The following is a 25516-nucleotide window of genomic DNA, read 5'->3' as shown; positions in this document are numbered from 1 at the left end:
AAGTGCATGGTGTCCCAAGAGCCACAGAAACACAGAACACTCCATAACAAACATGAAATTGAATTTTAATTCATTGGTGATAGCTGCCTCTTTTTGTTGGTTCTGCTGCGTTTCCTCTCATGATAACAGTACGGTAAAGCCATGAAGTTGAGGTTGTTAGGATAAGAATTTCATGATGAAAGCAACCTGGAAACTTGTGGGAATAACTGCAATGTCCACAAAGGTAAACTGAGGAAAGAATTGTGTGGTAGACAGGGAGGAGGATAAGGCATAAGACAATGATGATGGTGTTCATATGATTGATGATGATGATGGATGAGGATGATGAGGATGATCATGATGATGATCATGATCATGATGATGATGATGATGGTGATGATAAGGAAGACACACTGAAGTTGCAGGAATATAAATCTATCAAAACCTTCCACCTTGACTAGATAATCAAGAAATCCAGTACCAGTTTTGCCCTTTGAAACATATGAAGTACACTCCTATATTTTTGGTGCATTTTATTTTATACTTTTCTTCTTTTTGTCCATGAAGCTAGTTGTCAAGATCAAATTCGACTCCTCAAAATTCTTGATGTGTTTATCTTTCTTTTTTGGTTCGTGTGGCACAGTAGAGTGTTGATATGTGTTGATGACAAATGGGCTCTAAAGTATAGGAGAAAATGTCTTTGTGATCTCATTGATGCTTGACCTCAGTTGAGATCCTGAGAAAGAAGCCTGCTGCACAATGCTGATCTTCCTCTTCAAAGCCAAAGAGTCTATCTCTCACTGCTTTCCAGTGTCACTGGGAATGCTCATGTGTCAAAAGCTGCCTTCTCTGGATCGATGATGACAACAGGTTTCTGAGGACGTTGATTGACTCACACATAACCCCTCTGAGGTCCAGAGAAGTGGCCATCTTGACCACCATGATGCTTCCAGAACATGGCTAGCACTCTTGCATTTTAAGGGAAGACAGTTAGAGTGCAGACGGGCTTTGATCTCCTAAATTTTGAGAGATGAGCAGTTTGCTGTCTGCGACATCTGTCCAGCTCTTTGCGGCCATATTCTGCCTCTGAGAAGCACTGTACTAGACCCTAGAGGGTACATTGAGTTGAAGGTATGGGCTGTTACATGCCTGAAAGAAAGACTCAAAAGAGTTGGAAGCGGTGAATTCATTACAGAGAATCTCAATGATCCTCTCTGATGAATTGGCCATAAATATACAATGGGATGAGGGCAAGAAGAGATGGCAGGACTCGTGCCCACCCTGACTGCAAAATTTGGAGACCTTTTGAATTCCTGTGCCTTTCCCAATGTAGGCAGCAATGCCTGATGCTTTCCCATATTGAGAGAGTCATTCCTTTTCTCTTTGTTGTCTCTGAATAGATCATAATCCTGCATGGTGCATCAATTCTTCATGTCAATGGTCATATCACACAGCAGTCACCATAGCCAGTTGCTTTTCAGATCTGGATATTCTCAGCGATCCTCTCTTTCTGTCATAATTTCTCATTCAAAACTGAGAGAACCTTCTGATAAAGTCCAGTTCAAATCTGCCTTTTTACCAGCCTCCTCTGTAAAGGTTGGGACCTTCACGTTGTTTACATTGTTTGGATCTATTTGCATGCTGAGAGATTCACAAAGAGTATGGTTGTCACATAGACACAATTCCAACGTCCATCAAGTGTTTCACTTCCAGCCAGGCCTCCAAACCAATCAGCTGGGGAAAGAAATGGGAAGCATGCCCACGAGGAGCGTAAAGAATGCAGCAGACACCTGAAGTTTTTACATGGAACAGGGGGGGAAGGCAAATACTTCACTCAGCACCCAATTCCCATCTAGCAGAAAATGATTCAGAGGTAGGCTTCATATAACACACACACACACACACACACACACACACACACACACACACACACACACGATGAAAGAAAATCCCTAGGTTTCAGAAAAGATCAAGGGATTGTCTACGATCACCAACACTGTACATGGGAAGGGAATTCGAATGGAGAACACCTCCTTCTCTTGAAATGATATACATCATTCGGAAACAGAACTTAGGAAAGGAATGGATGATTGCCATCCACCAGTTTAGTTAATGTTGTCATTTCCTATCCTTCAGAGAAATAAGTCTTGCAAACATTACATTTTCAAAGCTGCTCCCTTTCTTGGGATTAAGTGGAGTGCCTAAAGTCCAGACATTGTCTACTTTTGGATGGATGTCTCTGTTTCATCCCTCATTCCATAACGCCATCGTGGTGCTAGGGTGAAAACCTTTTTCACAGGAGGAACCAGAGGATGATACGCATCAAGGGAAATGTTTGCTCGGCCATGTCTTCTTAAAGATATGAAAGCAGCCTCATAGGTACTGTTAGACCTCATGCTTCGTGAAGCAGATACCGTGTGCTAGGAGAAGTGGAAGAGAAGATGTCAGGACAAATGAGTGGGAGCCATATGTGCCATGTCCTCCCCATGCTACTGTCCATCTGCCACGAGTATATCAAAGGCAAAACAATTGTTTCCACTTAGGTTATGGTCTAAAGGACAGAGACTGGCAGCATTAGTAGAAGCAAACAGGAATGAAAGGGTCATGATAAGACAAGCAAAACTACAGGAAGGAATAAACAGGTAAATGTTGGTTGGAAAGGTTGAGTTTGCTAGGTACTCTGCATAAGGCGAAGCAGACAGTGTTGTGCGGAGAACTTAGCATCCCTGATAACTCTTATTTCTCTACTGTTACAGGACAGAAAGCCAGAGATCGTCCTATTCTTTGTGCAGAAAAGGTAAGCACTGAGTCTCTGTCTTTGGACTCACTGATTTTTGCTAACACTGGGCATTTCTAAAAGTCAGCATCTTTGACTTCGTGACTGCTCAAACTCTAATTTCTAAGATGATACTCTCCTGACCATTATGTCTTTGGTCCTGCCCATATCCTCAAGTCTATCACTCTGCAGTCCTTTGACATATTAGGTCTCTTTGGGGAATGCCCCTCTCCAGCTGGTGAAAAGGTAAAGAAACATTACCATCGACTGCATACGTATCAATTGACTGACCTCTTTTGTGTGAAGGGTATTCAAAACTGTCTGTTCAAACCACCGTCAGTTTCAATCCTTTGGGAGGATGGTACATGTAAGATGCTCACTTTTCAAGCACCTCATGATCCAAGGGTTTTTCACCTGACCTCCATTCACCCAGCACTTCTTTCCACCCCTTTGGGGCAGTCCTCTTCCTGAGAATTGCAACAGGGTCCACCCTTGAATGTAGCTTCTTAGCGCACCGAGAAGCGAGAGAAGTGTTGTGCTATTCTGACTTTAATTGGTGTGAATCAGAAATGTCTCCCTGTGAGGTTCACAACTCTTTTGTCAGATCTCCAGGTTCCTGGTGCATCTGAGCATGTCTGATTTCATGGAGAGCCTCTGCAAATAGCAGGTTGATCATATATGTTTGGCAGAAAGCATTTGATCTAAAATCTGAAAAATAAGAATGTGTGGAACCAATCTGGACTCCTATATAATAGTAACCTAATATGAAATTTGAAGGGGAACCTTTGCAGATTTTCCTGAAAATAAAAGTGCATGGTGTCCCAAGAGCCACAGAAACACAGAACACTCCATAACAAACATGAAATTGAATTTTAATTCATTGGTGATAGCTGCCTCTTTTTGTTGGTTCTGCTGCGTTTCCTCTCATGATAACAGTACGGTAAAGCCATGAAGTTGAGGTTGTTAGGATAAGAATTTCATGATGAAAGCAACCTGGAAACTTGTGGGAATAACTGCAATGTCCACAAAGGTAAACTGAGGAAAGAATTGTGTGGTAGACAGGGAGGAGGATAAGGCATAAGACAATGATGATGGTGTTCATATGATTGATGATGATGATGGATGAGGATGATGAGGATGATCATGATGATGATCATGATCATGATGATGATGATGATGGTGATGATAAGGAAGACACACTGAAGTTGCAGGAATATAAAACTATCAAAACCTTCCACCTTGACTAGATAATCAAGAAATCCAGTACCAGTTTTGCCCTTTGAAACATATGAAGTACACTCCTATATTTTTGGTGCATTTTATTTTATACTTTTCTTCTTTTTGTCCATGAAGCTAGTTGTCAAGATCAAATTCGACTCCTCAAAATTCTTGATGTGTTTATCTTTCTTTTTTGGTTCGTGTGGCACAGTAGAGTGTTGATATGTGTTGATGACAAATGGGCTCTAAAGTATAGGAGAAAATGTCTTTGTGATCTCATTGATGCTTGACCTCAGTTGAGATCCTGAGAAAGAAGCCTGCTGCACAATGCTGATCTTCCTCTTCAAAGCCAAAGAGTCTATCTCTCACTGCTTTCCAGTGTCACTGGGAATGCTCATGTGTCAAAAGCTGCCTTCTCTGGATCGATGATGACAACAGGTTTCTGAGGACGTTGATTGACTCACACATAACCCCTCTGAGGTCCAGAGAAGTGGCCATCTTGACCACCATGATGCTTCCAGAACATGGCTAGCACTCTTGCATTTTAAGGGAAGACAGTTAGAGTGCAGACGGGCTTTGATCTCCTAAATTTTGAGAGATGAGCAGTTTGCTGTCTGCGACATCTGTCCAGCTCTTTGCGGCCATATTCTGCCTCTGAGAAGCACTGTACTAGACCCTAGAGGGTACATTGAGTTGAAGGTATGGGCTGTTACATGCCTGAAAGAAAGACTCAAAAGAGTTGGAAGCGGTGAATTCATTACAGAGAATCTCAATGATCCTCTCTGATGAATTGGCCATAAATATACAATGGGATGAGGGCAAGAAGAGATGGCAGGACTCGTGCCCACCCTGACTGCAAAATTTGGAGACCTTTTGAATTCCTGTGCCTTTCCCAATGTAGGCAGCAATGCCTGATGCTTTCCCATATTGAGAGAGTCATTCCTTTTCTCTTTGTTGTCTCTGAATAGATCATAATCCTGCATGGTGCATCAATTCTTCATGTCAATGGTCATATCACACAGCAGTCACCATAGCCAGTTGCTTTTCAGATCTGGATATTCTCAGCGATCCTCTCTTTCTGTCATAATTTCTCATTCAAAACTGAGAGAACCTTCTGATAAAGTCCAGTTCAAATCTGCCTTTTTACCAGCCTCCTCTGTAAAGGTTGGGACCTTCACGTTGTTTACATTGTTTGGATCTATTTGCATGCTGAGAGATTCACAAAGAGTATGGTTGTCACATAGACACAATTCCAACGTCCATCAAGTGTTTCACTTCCAGCCAGGCCTCCAAACCAATCAGCTGGGGAAAGAAATGGGAAGCATGCCCACGAGGAGCGTAAAGAATGCAGCAGACACCTGAAGTTTTTACATGGAACAGGGGGGGAAGGCAAATACTTCACTCAGCACCCAATTCCCATCTAGCAGAAAATGATTCAGAGGTAGGCTTCATATAACACACACACACACACACACACACACACACACACACACACACACACGATGAAAGAAAATCCCTAGGTTTCAGAAAAGATCAAGGGATTGTCTACGATCACCAACACTGTACATGGGAAGGGAATTCGAATGGAGAACACCTCCTTCTCTTGAAATGATATACATCATTCGGAAACAGAACTTAGGAAAGGAATGGATGATTGCCATCCACCAGTTTAGTTAATGTTGTCATTTCCTATCCTTCAGAGAAATAAGTCTTGCAAACATTACATTTTCAAAGCTGCTCCCTTTCTTGGGATTAAGTGGAGTGCCTAAAGTCCAGACATTGTCTACTTTTGGATGGATGTCTCTGTTTCATCCCTCATTCCATAACGCCATCGCGGTGCTAGGGTGAAAACCTTTTTCACAGGAGGAACCAGAGGATGATACGCATCAAGGGAAATGTTTGCTCGGCCATGTCTTCTTAAAGATATGAAAGCAGCCTCATAGGTACTGTTAGACCTCATGCTTCGTGAAGCAGATACCGTGTGCTAGGAGAAGTGGAAGAGAAGATGTCAGGACAAATGAGTGGGAGCCATATGTGCCATGTCCTCCCCATGCTACTGTCCATCTGCCACGAGTATATCAAAGGCAAAACAATTGTTTCCACTTAGGTTATGGTCTAAAGGACAGAGACTGGCAGCATTAGTAGAAGCAAACAGGAATGAAAGGGTCATGATAAGACAAGCAAAACTACAGGAAGGAATAAACAGGTAAATGTTGGTTGGAAAGGTTGAGTTTGCTAGGTACTCTGCATAAGGCGAAGCAGACAGTGTTGTGCGGAGAACTTAGCATCCCTGATAACTCTTATTTCTCTACTGTTACAGGACAGAAAGCCAGAGATCGTCCTATTCTTTGTGCAGAAAAGGTAAGCACTGAGTCTCTGTCTTTGGACTCACTGATTTTTGCTAACACTGGGCATTTCTAAAAGTCAACATCTTTGACTTCGTGACTGCTCAAACTCTAATTTCTAAGATGATACTCTCCTGACCATTATGTCTTTGGTCCTGCCCATATCCTCAAGTCTATCACTCTGCAGTCCTTTGACATATTAGGTCTCTTTGGGGAATGCCCCTCTCCAGCTGGTGAAAAGGTAAAGAAACATTACCATCGACTGCATACGTATCAATTGACTGACCTCTTTTGTGTGAAGGGTATTCAAAACTGTCTGTTCAAACCACCGTCAGTTTCAATCCTTTGGGAGGATGGTACATGTAAGATGCTCACTTTTCAAGCACCTCATGATCCAAGGGTTTTTCACCTGACCTCCATTCACCCAGCACTTCTTTCCACCCCTTTGGGGCAGTCCTCTTCCTGAGAATTGCAACAGGGTCCACCCTTGAATGTAGCTTCTTAGCGCACCGAGAAGCGAGAGAAGTGTTGTGCTATTCTGACTTTAATTGGTGTGAATCAGAAATGTCTCCCTGTGAGGTTCACAACTCTTTTGTCAGATCTCCAGGTTCCTGGTGCATCTGAGCATGTCTGATTTCATGGAGAGCCTCTGCAAATAGCAGGTTGATCATATATGTTTGGCAGAAAGCATTTGATCTAAAATCTGAAAAATAAGAATGTGTGGAACCAATCTGGACTCCTATATAATAGTAACCTAATATGAAATTTGAAGGGGAACCTTTGCAGATTTTCCTGAAAATAAAAGTGCATGGTGTCCCAAGAGCCACAGAAACACAGAACACTCCATAACAAACATGAAATTGAATTTTAATTCATTGGTGATAGCTGCCTCTTTTTGTTGGTTCTGCTGCGTTTCCTCTCATGATAACAGTACGGTAAAGCCATGAAGTTGAGGTTGTTAGGATAAGAATTTCATGATGAAAGCAACCTGGAAACTTGTGGGAATAACTGCAATGTCCACAAAGGTAAACTGAGGAAAGAATTGTGTGGTAGACAGGGAGGAGGATAAGGCATAAGACAATGATGATGGTGTTCATATGATTGATGATGATGATGGATGAGGATGAGGATGATGAGGATGATCATGATGATGATCATGATCATGATGATGATGATGATGGTGATGATAAGGAAGACACACTGAAGTTGCAGGAATATAAAACTATCAAAACCTTCCACCTTGACTAGATAATCAAGAAATCCAGTACCAGTTTTGCCCTTTGAAACATATGAAGTACACTCCTATATTTTTGGTGCATTTTATTTTATACTTTTCTTCTTTTTGTCCATGAAGCTAGTTGTCAAGATCAAATTCGACTCCTCAAAATTCTTGATGTGTTTATCTTTCTTTTTTGGTTCGTGTGGCACAGTAGAGTGTTGATATGTGTTGATGACAAATGGGCTCTAAAGTATAGGAGAAAATGTCTTTGTGATCTCATTGATGCTTGACCTCAGTTGAGATCCTGAGAAAGAAGCCTGCTGCACAATGCTGATCTTCCTCTTCAAAGCCAAAGAGTCTATCTCTCACTGCTTTCCAGTGTCACTGGGAATGCTCATGTGTCAAAAGCTGCCTTCTCTGGATCGATGATGACAACAGGTTTCTGAGGACGTTGATTGACTCACACATAACCCCTCTGAGGTCCAGAGAAGTGGCCATCTTGACCACCATGATGCTTCCAGAACATGGCTAGCACTCTTGCATTTTAAGGGAAGACAGTTAGAGTGCAGACGGGCTTTGATCTCCTAAATTTTGAGAGATGAGCAGTTTGCTGTCTGCGACATCTGTCCAGCTCTTTGCGGCCATATTCTGCCTCTGAGAAGCACTGTACTAGACCCTAGAGGGTACATTGAGTTGAAGGTATGGGCTGTTACATGCCTGAAAGAAAGACTCAAAAGAGTTGGAAGCGGTGAATTCATTACAGAGAATCTCAATGATCCTCTCTGATGAATTGGCCATAAATATACAATGGGATGAGGGCAAGAAGAGATGGCAGGACTCGTGCCCACCCTGACTGCAAAATTTGGAGACCTTTTGAATTCCTGTGCCTTTCCCAATGTAGGCAGCAATGCCTGATGCTTTCCCATATTGAGAGAGTCATTCCTTTTCTCTTTGTTGTCTCTGAATAGATCATAATCCTGCATGGTGCATCAATTCTTCATGTCAATGGTCATATCACACAGCAGTCACCATAGCCAGTTGCTTTTCAGATCTGGATATTCTCAGCGATCCTCTCTTTCTGTCATAATTTCTCATTCAAAACTGAGAGAACCTTCTGATAAAGTCCAGTTCAAATCTGCCTTTTTACCAGCCTCCTCTGTAAAGGTTGGGACCTTCACGTTGTTTACATTGTTTGGATCTATTTGCATGCTGAGAGATTCACAAAGAGTATGGTTGTCACATAGACACAATTCCAACGTCCATCAAGTGTTTCACTTCCAGCCAGGCCTCCAAACCAATCAGCTGGGGAAAGAAATGGGAAGCATGCCCACGAGGAGCGTAAAGAATGCAGCAGACACCTGAAGTTTTTACATGGAACAGGGGGGGAAGGCAAATACTTCACTCAGCACCCAATTCCCATCTAGCAGAAAATGATTCAGAGGTAGGCTTCATATAACACACACACACACACACACACACACACACACACACACACACACACGATGAAAGAAAATCCCTAGGTTTCAGAAAAGATCAAGGGATTGTCTACGATCACCAACACTGTACATGGGAAGGGAATTCGAATGGAGAACACCTCCTTCTCTTGAAATGATATACATCATTCGGAAACAGAACTTAGGAAAGGAATGGATGATTGCCATCCACCAGTTTAGTTAATGTTGTCATTTCCTATCCTTCAGAGAAATAAGTCTTGCAAACATTACATTTTCAAAGCTGCTCCCTTTCTTGGGATTAAGTGGAGTGCCTAAAGTCCAGACATTGTCTACTTTTGGATGGATGTCTCTGTTTCATCCCTCATTCCATAACGCCATCGCGGTGCTAGGGTGAAAACCTTTTTCACAGGAGGAACCAGAGGATGATACGCATCAAGGGAAATGTTTGCTCGGCCATGTCTTCTTAAAGATATGAAAGCAGCCTCATAGGTACTGTTAGACCTCATGCTTCGTGAAGCAGATACCGTGTGCTAGGAGAAGTGGAAGAGAAGATGTCAGGACAAATGAGTGGGAGCCATATGTGCCATGTCCTCCCCATGCTACTGTCCATCTGCCACGAGTATATCAAAGGCAAAACAATTGTTTCCACTTAGGTTATGGTCTAAAGGACAGAGACTGGCAGCATTAGTAGAAGCAAACAGGAATGAAAGGGTCATGATAAGACAAGCAAAACTACAGGAAGGAATAAACAGGTAAATGTTGGTTGGAAAGGTTGAGTTTGCTAGGTACTCTGCATAAGGCGAAGCAGACAGTGTTGTGCGGAGAACTTAGCATCCCTGATAACTCTTATTTCTCTACTGTTACAGGACAGAAAGCCAGAGATCGTCCTATTCTTTGTGCAGAAAAGGTAAGCACTGAGTCTCTGTCTTTGGACTCACTGATTTTTGCTAACACTGGGCATTTCTAAAAGTCAGCATCTTTGACTTCGTGACTGCTCAAACTCTAATTTCTAAGATGATACTCTCCTGACCATTATGTCTTTGGTCCTGCCCATATCCTCAAGTCTATCACTCTGCAGTCCTTTGACATATTAGGTCTCTTTGGGGAATGCCCCTCTCCAGCTGGTGAAAAGGTAAAGAATCATTACCATCGACTGCATACGTATCAATTGACTGACCTCTTTTGTGTGAAGGGTATTCAAAACTGTCTGTTCAAACCACCGTCAGTTTCAATCCTTTGGGAGGATGGTACATGTAAGATGCTCACTTTTCAAGCACCTCATGATCCAAGGGTTTTTCACCTGACCTCCATTCACCCAGCACTTCTTTCCACCCCTTTGGGGCAGTCCTCTTCCTGAGAATTGCAACAGGGTCCACCCTTGAATGTAGCTTCTTAGCGCACCGAGAAGCGAGAGAAATGTTGTGCTATTCTGACTTTAATTGGTGTGAATCAGAAATGTCTCCCTGTGAGGTTCACAACTCTTTTGTCAGATCTCCAGGTTCCTGGTGCATCTGAGCATGTCTGATATCATGGAGAGCCTCTGCAAATAGCAGGTTGATCATATATGTTTGGCAGAAAGCATTTGATCTAAAATCTGAAAAATAAGAATGTGTGGAACCAATCTGGACTCCTATATAATAGTAACCTAATATGAAATTTGAAGGGGAACCTTTGCAGATTTTCCTGAAAATAAAAGTGCATGGTGTCCCAAGAGACACAGAAACACAGAACACTCCATAACAAACATGAAATTGAATTTTAATTCATTGGTGATAGCTGCCTCTTTTTGTTGGTTCTGCTGCGTTTCCTCTCATGATAACAGTACGGTAAAGCCATGAAGTTGAGGTTGTTAGGATAAGAATTTCATGATGAAAGCAACCTGGAAACTTGTGGGAATAACTGCAATGTCCATAAAGGTAAACTGAGGAAAGAATTGTGTGGTAGACAGGGAGGAGGATAAGGCATAAGACAATGATGATGGTGTTCATATGATTGATGATGATGATGGATGAGGATGATGAGGATGATCATGATGATGATGATGATGGTGATGATAAGGAAGACACACTGAAGTTGCAGGAATATAAAACTATCAAAACCTTCCACCTTGACTAGATAATCAAGAAATCCAGTACCAGTTTTGCCCTTTGAAACATATGAAGTACACTCCTATATTTTTGGTGCATTTTATTTTATACTTTTCTTCTTTTTGTCCATGAAGCTAGTTGTCAAGATCAAATTCGACTCCTCAAAATTCTTGATGTGTTTATCTTTCTTTTTTGGTTCGTGTGGCACAGTAGAGTGTTGATATGTGTTGATGACAAATGGGCTCTAAAGTATAGGAGAAAATGTCTTTGTGATCTCATTGATGCTTGACCTCAGTTGAGATCCTGAGAAAGAAGCCTGCTGCACAATGCTGATCTTCCTCTTCAAAGCCAAAGAGTCTATCTCTCACTGCTTTCCAGTGTCACTGGGAATGCTCATGTGTCAAAAGCTGCCTTCTCTGGATCGATGATGACAACAGGTTTCTGAGGACGTTGATTGACTCACACATAACCCCTCTGAGGTCCAGAGAAGTGGCCATCTTGACCACCATGATGCTTCCAGAACATGGCTAGCACTCTTGCATTTTAAGGGAAGACAGTTAGAGTGCAGACGGGCTTTGATCTCCTAAATTTTGAGAGATGAGCAGTTTGCTGTCTGCGACATCTGTCCAGCTCTTTGCGGCCATATTCTGCCTCTGAGAAGCACTGTACTAGACCCTAGAGGGTACATTGAGTTGAAGGTATGGGCTGTTACATGCCTGAAAGAAAGACTCAAAAGAGTTGGAAGCGGTGAATTCATTACAGAGAATCTCAATGATCCTCTCTGATGAATTGGCCATAAATATACAATGGGATGAGGGCAAGAAGAGATGGCAGGACTCGTGCCCACCCTGACTGCAAAATTTGGAGACCTTTTGAATTCCTGTGCCTTTCCCAATGTAGGCAGCAATGCCTGATGCTTTCCCATATTGAGAGAGTCATTCCTTTTCTCTTTGTTGTCTCTGAATAGATCATAATCCTGCATGGTGCATCAATTCTTCATGTCAATGGTCATATCACACAGCAGTCACCATAGCCAGTTGCTTTTCAGATCTGGATATTCTCAGCGATCCTCTCTTTCTGTCATAATTTCTCATTCAAAACTGAGAGAACCTTCTGATAAAGTCCAGTTCAAATCTGCCTTTTTACCAGCCTCCTCTGTAAAGGTTGGGACCTTCACGTTGTTTACATTGTTTGGATCTATTTGCATGCTGAGAGATTCACAAAGAGTATGGTTGTCACATAGACACAATTCCAACGTCCATCAAGTGTTTCAGTTCCAGCCAGGCCTCCAAACCAATCAGCTGGGGAAACAAATGGGAAGCATGCCCACGAGGAGTGTAAAGAATGCAGCAGACACCTGAAGTTTTTACATGGAACAGGGGGGGAAGGCAAATACTTCACTCAGCACCCAATTCCCATCTAGCAGAAAATGATTCAGAGGTAGGCTTCATATAACACACACACACACACACACACACACACACACACACACAATGAAAGAAAATCCCTAGGTTTCAGAAAAGATCAAGGGATTGTCTACGATCACCAACACTGTACATGGGAAGGGAATTCGAATGGAGAACACCTCCTTCTCTTGCAATGACATACGTCATTCGGAAACAGAACTTAGGAAAGGAATGGATGATTGCCATCCACCAGTTTAGTTAATGTTGTCATTTCCTATCCTTCAGAGAAATAAGTCTTGCAAACATTACATTTTCAAAGCTGCTCCCTTTCTTGGGATTAAGTGGAGTGCCTAAAGTCCAGACATTGTCTACTTTTGGATGGATGTCTCTGTTTCATCCCTCATTCCATAACGCCATCACGGTGCTAGGGTGAAAACCTTTTTCACAGGAGGAACCAGAGGATGATACGCATCAAGGGAAATGTTTGCTCGGCCATGTCTTCTTAAAGATATGAAAGCAGCCTCATAGGTACTGTTAGACCTCATGCTTCGTGAAGCAGATACCGTGTGCTAGGAGAAGTGGAAGAGAAGATGTCAGGACAAATGAGTGGGTGCCATATGTGCCATGTCCTCCCCATGCTACTGTCCATCTGCCACGAGTATATCAAAGGCAAAACAATTGTTTCCACTTAGGTTATGGTCTAAAGGACAGAGACTGGCAGCGTTAGTAGAAGCAAACAGGAGTGAAAGGGTCATGATAAGACAAGCAAAACTACAGGAAGGAATAAACAGGTAAATGTTGGTTGGAAAGGTTGAGTTTGCTAGGTACTCCGCATAAGGCGAAGCAGACAGTGTTGTGCGGAGAACTTAGCATCCCTGATAACTCTTATTTCTCTACTGTTACAGGACAGAAAGCCAGAGATCGTCCTATTCTTTGTGCAGAAAAGGTAAGCACTGAGTCTCTGTCTTTGGACTCACTGATTTTTGCTAACACTGGGCATTTCTAAAAGTCAGCATCTTTGACTTCGTGACTGCTCAAACTCTAATTTCTAAGATGATACTCTCCTGACCATTATGTCTTTGGTCCTGCCCATATCCTCAAGTCTATCACTCTGCAGTCCTTTGACATATTAGGTCTCTTTGGGGAATGCCCCTCTCCAGCTGGTGAAAAGGTAAAGAAACATTACCATCGACTGCATACGTATCAATTGACTGACCTCTTTTGTGTGAAGGGTATTCAAAACTGTCTGTTCAAACCACCGTCAGTTTCAATCCTTTGGAAGGATGGTACATGTAAGATGCTCACTTTTCAAGCACCTCATGATCCAAGGGTTTTTCACCTGACCTCCATTCACCCAGCACTTCTTTCCACCCCTTTGGGGCAGTCCTCTTCCTGAGAATTGCAACAGGGTCCACCCTTGAATGTAGCTTCTTAGCGCACCGAGAAGCGAGAGAAGTGTTGTGCTATTCTGACTTTAATTGGTGTGAATCAGAAATGTCTCCCTGTGAGGTTCACAACTCTTTTGTCAGATCTCCAGGTTCCTGGTGCATCTGAGCATGTCTGATTTCATGGAGAGCCTCTGCAAATAGCAGGTTGATCATATATGTTTGGCAGAAAGCATTTGATCTAAAATCTGAAAATTAAGAATGTGTGGAACCAATCTGGACTCCTATATAATAGTAACCTAATATGAAATTTGAAGGGGAACCTTTGCAGATTTTCCTGAAAATAAAAGTGCATGGTTTCCCAAGAGACACAGAAACACAGAACACTCCATAACAAACATGAAATTGAATTTTAATTCATTGGTGATAGCTGCCTCTTTTTGTTGGTTCTGCTGCGTTTCCTCTCATGATAACAGTACGGTAAAGCCATGAAGTTGAGGTTGTTAGGATAAGAATTTCATGATGAAAGCAACCTGGAAACTTGTGGGAATAACTGCAATGTCCATAAAGGTAAACTGAGGAAAGAATTGTGTGGAAGACAGGGAGGAGGATAAGGCATAAGACAATGATGATGGTGTTCATATGATTGATGATGATGATGGATGAGGATGATGAGGATGATCATGATGATGATCATGATCATGATCATGATGATGATAGTGATAATAAGGAAGACACACTGAAGTTGCAGGAATATAAAACTATCAAAACCTTCCACCTTGACTAGATAATCAAGAAATCCAGTACCAGTTTTGCCCTTTGAAACATATGAAGTACACTCCTATATTTTTGGTGCATTTTATTTTATACTTTTCTTCTTTTTGTCCATGAAGCTAGTTGTCAAGATCAAATTCGACTCCTCAAAATTCTTGATGTGTTTATCTTTCTTTTTTGGTTCGTGTGGCACAGTAGAGTGTTGATATGTGTTGATGACAAATGGGCTCTAAAGTATAGGAGAAAATGTCTTTGTGATCTCATTGATGCTTGACCTCAGTTGAGATCCTGAGAAAGAAGCCTGCTGCACAATGCTGATCTTCCTCTTCAAAGCCAAAGAGTCTATCTCTCACTGCTTTCCAGTGTCACTGGGAATGCTCATGTGTCAAAAGCTGCCTTCTCTGGATCGATGATGACAACAGGTTTCTGAGGACGTTGATTGACTCACACATAACCCCTCTGAGGTCCAGAGAAGTGGCCATCTTGACCACCATGATGCTTCCAGAACATGGCTAGCACTCTTGCATTTTAAGGGAAGACAGTTAGAGTGCAGACGGGCTTTGATCTCCTAAATTTTGAGAGATGAGCAGTTTGCTGTCTGCGCCATCTCTCCAGCTCTTTGCGGCCATATTCTGCCTCTGAGAAGCACTGTACTAGACCCTAGAGGGTACATTGAGTTGAAGGTATGGGCTGTTACATGCCTGAAAGAAAGACTCAAAAGAGTTGGAAGCGGTGAATTCATTACAGAGAATCTCAATGATCCTCTCTGATGAATTGGCCATAAATATACAATGGGATGAGGGCAAGAAGAGATGGCAGGACTCGTGCCCACCCTGACTGCAAAATTTGGAGACCTTTTGAATTCCTGTGCCTTTCCCAATGTAGGCAGCAATGCCTGATGCTTTCCCATATTGAGAGAGTCATTCCTTTTCTCTTTGTTGTCTCTGAATAGATCATAATCCTGCATGGTGCATCAATTCTTCATGTCAATGGTCATATCACACAGCAGTCACCATAGCCAGTTGCTTTTCAGATCTGGATATTCTCAGCGATCCTCTCTTTCTGTCATAATTTCTCATTCAAAACTGAGAGAACCTTCTGATAAAGTCCAGTTCAAATCTGCCTTTTTACCAGCCTCCTCTGTAAAGGTTGGGACCTTCACGTTGTTTACATTGTTTGGATCTATTTGCATGCTGAGAGATTCACAAAGAGTATGGTTGTCACATAGACACAATTCCAACGTCCATCAAGTGTTTCACTTCCAGCCAGGCCTCCAAACCAATCAGCTGGGGAAAGAAATGGGAAGCATGCCCACGAGGAGCGTAAAGAATGCAGCAGACACCTGAAGTTTTTACATGGAACAGGGGGGGAAGGCAAATACTTCACTCAGCACCCAATTCCCATCTAGCAGAAAATGATTCAGAGGTAGGCTTCATATAACACACACACACACACACACACACACACACACACACGATGAAAGAAAATCCCTAGGTTTCAGAAAAGATCAAGGGATTGTCTACGATCACCAACACTGTACATGGGAAGGGAATTCGAATGGAGAACACCTCCTTCTCTTGAAATGATATACATCATTCGGAAACAGAACTTAGGAAAGGAATGGATGATTGCCATCCACCAGTTTAGTTAATGTTGTCATTTCCTATCCTTCAGAGAAATAAGTCTTGCAAACATTACATTTTCAAAGCTGCTCCCTTTCTTGGGATTAAGTGGAGTGCCTAAAGTCCAGACATTGTCTACTTTTGGATGGATGTCTCTGTTTCATCCCTCATTCCATAACGCCATCGCGGTGCTAGGGTGAAAACCTTTTTCACAGGAGGAACCAGAGGATGATACGCATCAAGGGAAATGTTTGCTCGGCCATGTCTTCTTAAAGATATGAAAGCAGCCTCATAGGTACTGTTAGACCTCATGCTTCGTGAAGCAGATACCGTGTGCTAGGAGAAGTGGAAGAGAAGATGTCAGGACAAATGAGTGGGAGCCATATGTGCCATGTCCTCCCCATGCTACTGTCCATCTGCCACGAGTATATCAAAGGCAAAACAATTGTTTCCACTTAGGTTATGGTCTAAAGGACAGAGACTGGCAGCATTAGTAGAAGCAAACAGGAATGAAAGGGTCATGATAAGACAAGCAAAACTACAGGAAGGAATAAACAGGTAAATGTTGGTTGGAAAGGTTGAGTTTGCTAGGTACTCTGCATAAGGCGAAGCAGACAGTGTTGTGCGGAGAACTTAGCATCCCTGATAACTCTTATTTCTCTACTGTTACAGGACAGAAAGCCAGAGATCGTCCTATTCTTTGTGCAGAAAAGGTAAGCACTGAGTCTCTGTCTTTGGACTCACTGATTTTTGCTAACACTGGGCATTTCTAAAAGTCAGCATCTTTGACTTCGTGACTGCTCAAACTCTAATTTCTAAGATGATACTCTCCTGACCATTATGTCTTTGGTCCTGCCCATATCCTCAAGTCTATCACTCTGCAGTCCTTTGACATATTAGGTCTCTTTGGGGAATGCCCCTCTCCAGCTGGTGAAAAGGTAAAGAAACATTACCATCGACTGCATACGTATCAATTGACTGACCTCTTTTGTGTGAAGGGTATTCAAAACTGTCTGTTCAAACCACCGTCAGTTTCAATCCTTTGGGAGGATGGTACATGTAAGATGCTCACTTTTCAAGCACCTCATGATCCAAGGGTTTTTCACCTGACCTCCATTCACCCAGCACTTCTTTCCACCCCTTTGGGGCAGTCCTCTTCCTGAGAATTGCAACAGGGTCCACCCTTGAATGTAGCTTCTTAGCGCACCGAGAAGCGAGAGAAGTGTTGTGCTATTCTGACTTTAATTGGTGTGAATCAGAAATGTCTCCCTGTGAGGTTCACAACTCTTTTGTCAGATCTCCAGGTTCCTGGTGCATCTGAGCATGTCTGATTTCATGGAGAGCCTCTGCAAATAGCAGGTTGATCATATATGTTTGGCAGAAAGCATTTGATCTAAAATCTGAAAAATAAGAATGTGTGGAACCAATCTGGACTCCTATATAATAGTAACCTAATATGAAATTTGAAGGGGAACCTTTGCAGATTTTCCTGAAAATAAAAGTGCATGGTGTCCCAAGAGACACAGAAACACAGAACACTCCATAACAAACATGAAATTGAATTTTAATTCATTGGTGATAGCTGCCTCTTTTTGTTGGTTCTGCTGCGTTTCCTCTCATGATAACAGTACGGTAAAGCCATGAAGTTGAGGTTGTTAGGATAAGAATTTCATGATGAAAGCAACCTGGAAACTTGTGGGAATAACTGCAATGTCCACAAAGGTAAACTGAGGAAAGAATTGTGTGGTAGACAGGGAGGAGGATAAGGCATAAGACAATGATGATGGTGTTCATATGATTGATGATGATGATGGATGAGGATGATGAGGATGATCATGATGATGATGATGATGGTGATGATAAGGAAGACACACTGAAGTTGCAGGAATATAAAACTATCAAAACCTTCCACCTTGACTAGATAATCAAGAAATCCAGTACCAGTTTTGCCCTTTGAAACATATGAAGTACACTCCTATATTTTTGGTGCATTTTATTTTATACTTTTCTTCTTTTTGTCCATGAAGCTAGTTGTCAAGATCAAATTCGACTCCTCAAAATTCTTGATGTGTTTATCTTTCTTTTTTGGTTCGTGTGGCACAGTAGAGTGTTGATATGTGTTGATGACAAATGGGCTCTAAAGTATAGGAGAAAATGTCTTTGTGATCTCATTGATGCTTGACCTCAGTTGAGATCCTGAGAAAGAAGCCTGCTGCACAATGCTGATCTTCCTCTTCAAAGCCAAAGAGTCTATCTCTCACTGCTTTCCAGTGTCACTGGGAATGCTCATGTGTCAAAAGCTGCCTTCTCTGGATCGATGATGACAACAGGTTTCTGAGGACGTTGATTGACTCACACATAACCCCTCTGAGGTCCAGAGAAGTGGCCATCTTGACCACCATGATGCTTCCAGAACATGGCTAGCACTCTTGCATTTTAAGGGAAGACAGTTAGAGTGCAGACGGGCTTTGATCTCCTAAATTTTGAGAGATGAGCAGTTTGCTGTCTGCGACATCTGTCCAGCTCTTTGCGGCCATATTCTGCCTCTGAGAAGCACTGTACTAGACCCTAGAGGGTACATTGAGTTGAAGGTATGGGCTGTTACATGCCTGAAAGAAAGACTCAAAAGAGTTGGAAGCGGTGAATTCATTACAGAGAATCTCAATGATCCTCTCTGATGAATTGGCCATAAATATACAATGGGATGAGGGCAAGAAGAGATGGCAGGACTCGTGCCCACCCTGACTGCAAAATTTGGAGACCTTTTGAATTCCTGTGCCTTTCCCAATGTAGGCAGCAATGCCTGATGCTTTCCCATATTGAGAGAGTCATTCCTTTTCTCTTTGTTGTCTCTGAATAGATCATAATCCTGCATGGTGCATCAATTCTTCATGTCAATGGTCATATCACACAGCAGTCACCATAGCCAGTTGCTTTTCAGATCTGGATATTCTCAGCGATCCTCTCTTTCTGTCATAATTTCTCATTCAAAACTGAGAGAACCTTCTGATAAAGTCCAGTTCAAATCTGCCTTTTTACCAGCCTCCTCTGTAAAGGTTGGGACCTTCACGTTGTTTACATTGTTTGGATCTATTTGCATGCTGAGAGATTCACAAAGAGTATGGTTGTCACATAGACACAATTCCAACATCCATCAAGTGTTTCACTTCCAGCCAGGCCTCCAAACCAATCAGCTGGGGAAACAAATGGGAAGCATGCCCACGAGGAGCGTAAAGAATGCAGCAGACACCTGAAGTTTTTACATGGAACAGGGGGGGAAGGCAAATACTTCACTCAGCACCCAATTCCCATCTAGCAGAAAATGATTCAGAGGTAGGCTTCATATAACACACACACACACACACACACACACACACACACACACACACACACACACGATGAAAGAAAATCCCTAGGTTTCAGAAAAGATCAAGGGATTGTCTACGATCACCAACACTGTACATGGGAAGGGAATTCGAATGGAGAACACCTCCTTCTCTTGAAATGATATACATCATTCGGAAACAGAACTTAGGAAAGGAATGGATGATTGCCATCCACCAGTTTAGTTAATGTTGTCATTTCCTATCCTTCAGAGAAATAAGTCTTGCAAACATTACATTTTCAAAGCTGCTCCCTTTCTTGGGATTAAGTGGAGTGCCTAAAGTCCAGACATTGTCTACTTTTGGATGGATGTCTCTGTTTCATCCCTCATTCCATAACGCCATCGCGGTGCTAGGGTGAAAACCTTTTTCACAGGAGGAACCAGAGGATGATACGCATCAAGGGAAATGTTTGCTCGGCCATGTCTTCTTAAAGATATGAAAGCAGCCTCATAGGTACTGTTAGACCTCATGCTTCGTGAAGCAGATACCGTGTGCTAGGAGAAGTGGAAGAGAAGATGTCAGGACAAATGAGTGGGAGCCATATGTGCCATGTCCTCCCCATGCTACTGTCCATCTGCCACGAGTATATCAAAGGCAAAACAATTGTTTCCACTTAGGTTATGGTCTAAAGGACAGAGACTGGCAGCATTAGTAGAAGCAAACAGGAGTGAAAGGGTCATGATAAGACAAGCAAAACTACAGGAAGGAATAAACAGGTAAATGTTGGTTGGAAAGGTTGAGTTTGCTAGGTACTCTGCATAAGGCGAAGCAGACAGTGTTGTGCGGAGAACTTAGCATCCCTGATAACTCTTATTTCTCTACTGTTACAGGACAGAAAGCCAGAGATCGTCCTATTCTTTGTGCAGAAAAGGTAAGCACTGAGTCTCTGTCTTTGGACTCACTGATTTTTGCTAACACTGGGCATTTCTAAAAGTCAGCATCTTTGACTTCGTGACTGCTCAAACTCTAATTTCTAAGATGATACTCTCCTGACCATTATGTCTTTGGTCCTGCCCATATCCTCAAGTCTATCACTCTGCAGTCCTTTGACATATTAGGTCTCTTTGGGGAATGCCCCTCTCCAGCTGGTGAAAAGGTAAAGAATCATTACCATCGACTGCATACGTATCAATTGACTGACCTCTTTTGTGTGAAGGGTATTCAAAACTGTCTGTTCAAACCACCGTCAGTTTCAATCCTTTGGAAGGATGGTACATGTAAGATGCTCACTTTTCAAGCACCTCATGATCCAAGGGTTTTTCACCTGACCTCCATTCACCCAGCACTTCTTTCCACCCCTTTGGGGCAGTCCTCTTCCTGAGAATTGCAACAGGGTCCACCCTTGAATGTAGCTTCTTAGCGCACCGAGAAGCGAGAGAAATGTTGTGCTATTCTGACTTTAATTGGTGTGAATCAGAAATGTCTCCCTGTGAGGTTCACAACTCTTTTGTCAGATCTCCAGGTTCCTGGTGCATCTGAGCATGTCTGATATCATGGAGAGCCTCTGCAAATAGCAGGTTGATCATATATGTTTGGCAGAAAGCATTTGATCTAAAATCTGAAAAATAAGAATGTGTGGAACCAATCTGGACTCCTATATAATAGTAACCTAATATGAAATTTGAAGTGGAACCTTTGCAGATTTTCCTGAAAATAAAAGTGCATGGTGTCCCAAGAGACACAGAAACACAGAACACTCCATAACAAACATGAAATTGAATTTTAATTCATTGGTGATAGCTGCCTCTTTTTGTTGGTTCTGCTGCGTTTCCTCTCATGATAACAGTACGGTAAAGCCATGAAGTTGAGGTTGTTAGGATAAGAATTTCATGATGAAAGCAACCTGGAAACTTGTGGGAATAACTGCAATGTCCATAAAGGTAAACTGAGGAAAGAATTGTGTGGTAGACAGGGAGGAGGATAAGGCATAAGACAATGATGATGGTGTTCATATGATTGATGATGATGATGGATGAGGATGATGAGGATGATCATGATGATGATGATGATGGTGATGATAAGGAAGACACACTGAAGTTGCAGGAATATAAAACTATCAAAACCTTCCACCTTGACTAGATAATCAAGAAATCCAGTACCAGTTTTGCCCTTTGAAACATATGAAGTACACTCCTATATTTTTGGTGCATTTTATTTTATACTTTTCTTCTTTTTGTCCATGAAGCTAGTTGTCAAGATCAAATTCGACTCCTCAAAATTCTTGATGTGTTTATCTTTCTTTTTTGGTTCGTGTGGCACAGTAGAGTGTTGATATGTGTTGATGACAAATGGGCTCTAAAGTATAGGAGAAAATGTCTTTGTGATCTCATTGATGCTTGACCTCAGTTGAGATCCTGAGAAAGAAGCCTGCTGCACAATGCTGATCTTCCTCTTCAAAGCCAAAGAGTCTATCTCTCACTGCTTTCCAGTGTCACTGGGAATGCTCATGTGTCAAAAGCTGCCTTCTCTGGATCGATGATGACAACAGGTTTCTGAGGACGTTGATTGACTCACACATAACCCCTCTGAGGTCCAGAGAAGTGGCCATCTTGACCACCATGATGCTTCCAGAACATGGCTAGCACTCTTGCATTTTAAGGGAAGACAGTTAGAGTGCAGACGGGCTTTGATCTCCTAAATTTTGAGAGATGAGCAGTTTGCTGTCTGCGACATCTGTCCAGCTCTTTGCGGCCATATTCTGCCTCTGAGAAGCACTGTACTAGACCCTAGAGGGTACATTGAGTTGAAGGTATGGGCTGTTACATGCCTGAAAGAAAGACTCAAAAGAGTTGGAAGCGGTGAATTCATTACAGAGAATCTCAATGATCCTCTCTGATGAATTGGCCATAAATATACAATGGGATGAGGGCAAGAAGAGATGGCAGGACTCGTGCCCACCCTGACTGCAAAATTTGGAGACCTTTTGAATTCCTGTGCCTTTCCCAATGTAGGCAGCAATGCCTGATGCTTTCCCATATTGAGAGAGTCATTCCTTTTCTCTTTGTTGTCTCTGAATAGATCATAATCCTGCATGGTGCATCAATTCTTCATGTCAATGGTCATATCACACAGCAGTCACCATAGCCAGTTGCTTTTCAGATCTGGATATTCTCAGCGATCCTCTCTTTCTGTCATAATTTCTCATTCAAAACTGAGAGAACCTTCTGATAAAGTCCAGTTCAAATCTGCCTTTTTACCAGCCTCCTCTGTAAAGGTTGGGACCTTCACGTTGTTTACATTGTTTGGATCTATTTGCATGCTGAGAGATTCACAAAGAGTATGGTTGTCACATAGACACAATTCCAACGTCCATCAAGTGTTTCAGTTCCAGCCAGGCCTCCAAACCAATCAGCTGGGGAAACAAATGGGAAGCATGCCCACGAGGAGTGTAAAGAATGCAGCAGACACCTGAAGTTTTTACATGGAACAGGGGGGGAAGGCAAATACTTCACTCAGCACCCAATTCCCATCTAGCAGAAAATGATTCAGAGGTAGGCTTCATATAACACACACACACACACACACACACACACACACACACACAATGAAAGAAAATCCCTAGGTTTCAGAAAAGATCAAGGGATTGTCTACGATCACCAACACTGTACATGGGAAGGGAATTCGAATGGAGAACACCTCCTTCTCTTGCAATGACATACGTCATTCGGAAACAGAACTTAGGAAAGGAATGGATGATTGCCATCCACCAGTTTAGTTAATGTTGTCATTTCCTATCCTTCAGAGAAATAAGTCTTGCAAACATTACATTTTCAAAGCTGCTCCCTTTCTTGGGATTAAGTGGAGTGCCTAAAGTCCAGACATTGTCTACTTTTGGATGGATGTCTCTGTTTCATCCCTCATTCCATAACGCCATCACGGTGCTAGGGTGAAAACCTTTTTCACAGGAGGAACCAGAGGATGATACGCATCAAGGGAAATGTTTGCTCGGCCATGTCTTCTTAAAGATATGAAAGCAGCCTCATAGGTACTGTTAGACCTCATGCTTCGTGAAGCAGATACCGTGTGCTAGGAGAAGTGGAAGAGAAGATGTCAGGACAAATGAGTGGGTGCCATATGTGCCATGTCCTCCCCATGCTACTGTCCATCTGCCACGAGTATATCAAAGGCAAAACAATTGTTTCCACTTAGGTTATGGTCTAAAGGACAGAGACTGGCAGCGTTAGTAGAAGCAAACAGGAGTGAAAGGGTCATGATAAGACAAGCAAAACTACAGGAAGGAATAAACAGGTAAATGTTGGTTGGAAAGGTTGAGTTTGCTAGGTACTCCGCATAAGGCGAAGCAGACAGTGTTGTGCGGAGAACTTAGCATCCCTGATAACTCTTATTTCTCTACTGTTACAGGACAGAAAGCCAGAGATCGTCCTATTCTTTGTGCAGAAAAGGTAAGCACTGAGTCTCTGTCTTTGGACTCACTGATTTTTGCTAACACTGGGCATTTCTAAAAGTCAGCATCTTTGACTTCGTGACTGCTCAAACTCTAATTTCTAAGATGATACTCTCCTGACCATTATGTCTTTGGTCCTGCCCATATCCTCAAGTCTATCACTCTGCAGTCCTTTGACATATTAGGTCTCTTTGGGGAATGCCCCTCTCCAGCTGGTGAAAAGGTAAAGAAACATTACCATCGACTGCATACGTATCAATTGACTGACCTCTTTTGTGTGAAGGGTATTCAAAACTGTCTGTTCAAACCACCGTCAGTTTCAATCCTTTGGAAGGATGGTACATGTAAGATGCTCACTTTTCAAGCACCTCATGATCCAAGGGTTTTTCACCTGACCTCCATTCACCCAGCACTTCTTTCCACCCCTTTGGGGCAGTCCTCTTCCTGAGAATTGCAACAGGGTCCACCCTTGAATGTAGCTTCTTAGCGCACCGAGAAGCGAGAGAAGTGTTGTGCTATTCTGACTTTAATTGGTGTGAATCAGAAATGTCTCCCTGTGAGGTTCACAACTCTTTTGTCAGATCTCCAGGTTCCTGGTGCATCTGAGCATGTCTGATTTCATGGAGAGCCTCTGCAAATAGCAGGTTGATCATATATGTTTGGCAGAAAGCATTTGATCTAAAATCTGAAAATTAAGAATGTGTGGAACCAATCTGGACTCCTATATAATAGTAACCTAATATGAAATTTGAAGGGGAACCTTTGCAGATTTTCCTGAAAATAAAAGTGCATGGTTTCCCAAGAGACACAGAAACACAGAACACTCCATAACAAACATGAAATTGAATTTTAATTCATTGGTGATAGCTGCCTCTTTTTGTTGGTTCTGCTGCGTTTCCTCTCATGATAACAGTACGGTAAAGCCATGAAGTTGAGGTTGTTAGGATAAGAATTTCATGATGAAAGCAACCTGGAAACTTGTGGGAATAACTGCAATGTCCATAAAGGTAAACTGAGGAAAGAATTGTGTGGAAGACAGGGAGGAGGATAAGGCATAAGACAATGATGATGGTGTTCATATGATTGATGATGATGATGGATGAGGATGATGAGGATGATCATGATGATGATCATGATCATGATCATGATGATGATAGTGATAATAAGGAAGACACACTGAAGTTGCAGGAATATAAAACTATCAAAACCTTCCACCTTGACTAGATAATCAAGAAATCCAGTACCAGTTTTGCCCTTTGAAACATATGAAGTACACTCCTATATTTTTGGTGCATTTTATTTTATACTTTTCTTCTTTTTGTCCATGAAGCTAGTTGTCAAGATCAAATTCGACTCCTCAAAATTCTTGATGTGTTTATCTTTCTTTTTTGGTTCGTGTGGCACAGTAGAGTGTTGATATGTGTTGATGACAAATGGGCTCTAAAGTATAGGAGAAAATG

General features: G+C 42.2%; 7 non-coding genes across 7 annotated transcripts; all 7 read left to right on the top strand.

Annotated features, from left to right (window-relative positions):
• The first annotated feature begins 830 nt into the window (after positions 1 to 830).
• Positions 831 to 895, top strand: LOC148118032 (small nucleolar RNA SNORD109A). Its single transcript, XR_015736531.1, has one exon. It is a non-coding gene; the product is annotated as a small nucleolar RNA SNORD109A (small nucleolar RNA).
• A 3497-nt stretch (positions 896 to 4392) lies between these two features.
• Positions 4393 to 4457, top strand: LOC148118031 (small nucleolar RNA SNORD109A). Its single transcript, XR_015736530.1, has one exon. It is a non-coding gene; the product is annotated as a small nucleolar RNA SNORD109A (small nucleolar RNA).
• Positions 4458 to 7956: 3499 nt separating this feature from the next.
• Positions 7957 to 8021, top strand: LOC148118030 (small nucleolar RNA SNORD109A). The gene has a single exon (XR_015736529.1). It is a non-coding gene; the product is annotated as a small nucleolar RNA SNORD109A (small nucleolar RNA).
• A 3475-nt stretch (positions 8022 to 11496) lies between these two features.
• LOC148118029 (small nucleolar RNA SNORD109A) lies at positions 11497 to 11561 on the top strand. Its single transcript, XR_015736528.1, has one exon. It is a non-coding gene; the product is annotated as a small nucleolar RNA SNORD109A (small nucleolar RNA).
• Positions 11562 to 15046: 3485 nt separating this feature from the next.
• LOC148118028 (small nucleolar RNA SNORD109A) lies at positions 15047 to 15111 on the top strand. Its single transcript, XR_015736527.1, has one exon. It is a non-coding gene; the product is annotated as a small nucleolar RNA SNORD109A (small nucleolar RNA).
• A 3465-nt stretch (positions 15112 to 18576) lies between these two features.
• LOC148118027 (small nucleolar RNA SNORD109A) lies at positions 18577 to 18641 on the top strand. The gene has a single exon (XR_015736526.1). It is a non-coding gene; the product is annotated as a small nucleolar RNA SNORD109A (small nucleolar RNA).
• Positions 18642 to 22120: 3479 nt separating this feature from the next.
• Positions 22121 to 22185, top strand: LOC148118026 (small nucleolar RNA SNORD109A). The gene has a single exon (XR_015736525.1). It is a non-coding gene; the product is annotated as a small nucleolar RNA SNORD109A (small nucleolar RNA).
• The last annotated feature ends 3331 nt before the right edge of the window (positions 22186 to 25516 follow it).

The sequence above is a fragment of the Myodes glareolus genome, chromosome 24, assembly GCF_982192425.1.
Source record: "Myodes glareolus chromosome 24, mMyoGla1.1, whole genome shotgun sequence".
NCBI classification, from domain to species: Eukaryota; Metazoa; Chordata; class Mammalia; order Rodentia; family Cricetidae; genus Myodes; species Myodes glareolus.
This window is presented reverse-complemented; position numbering and strand designations above follow the sequence as displayed.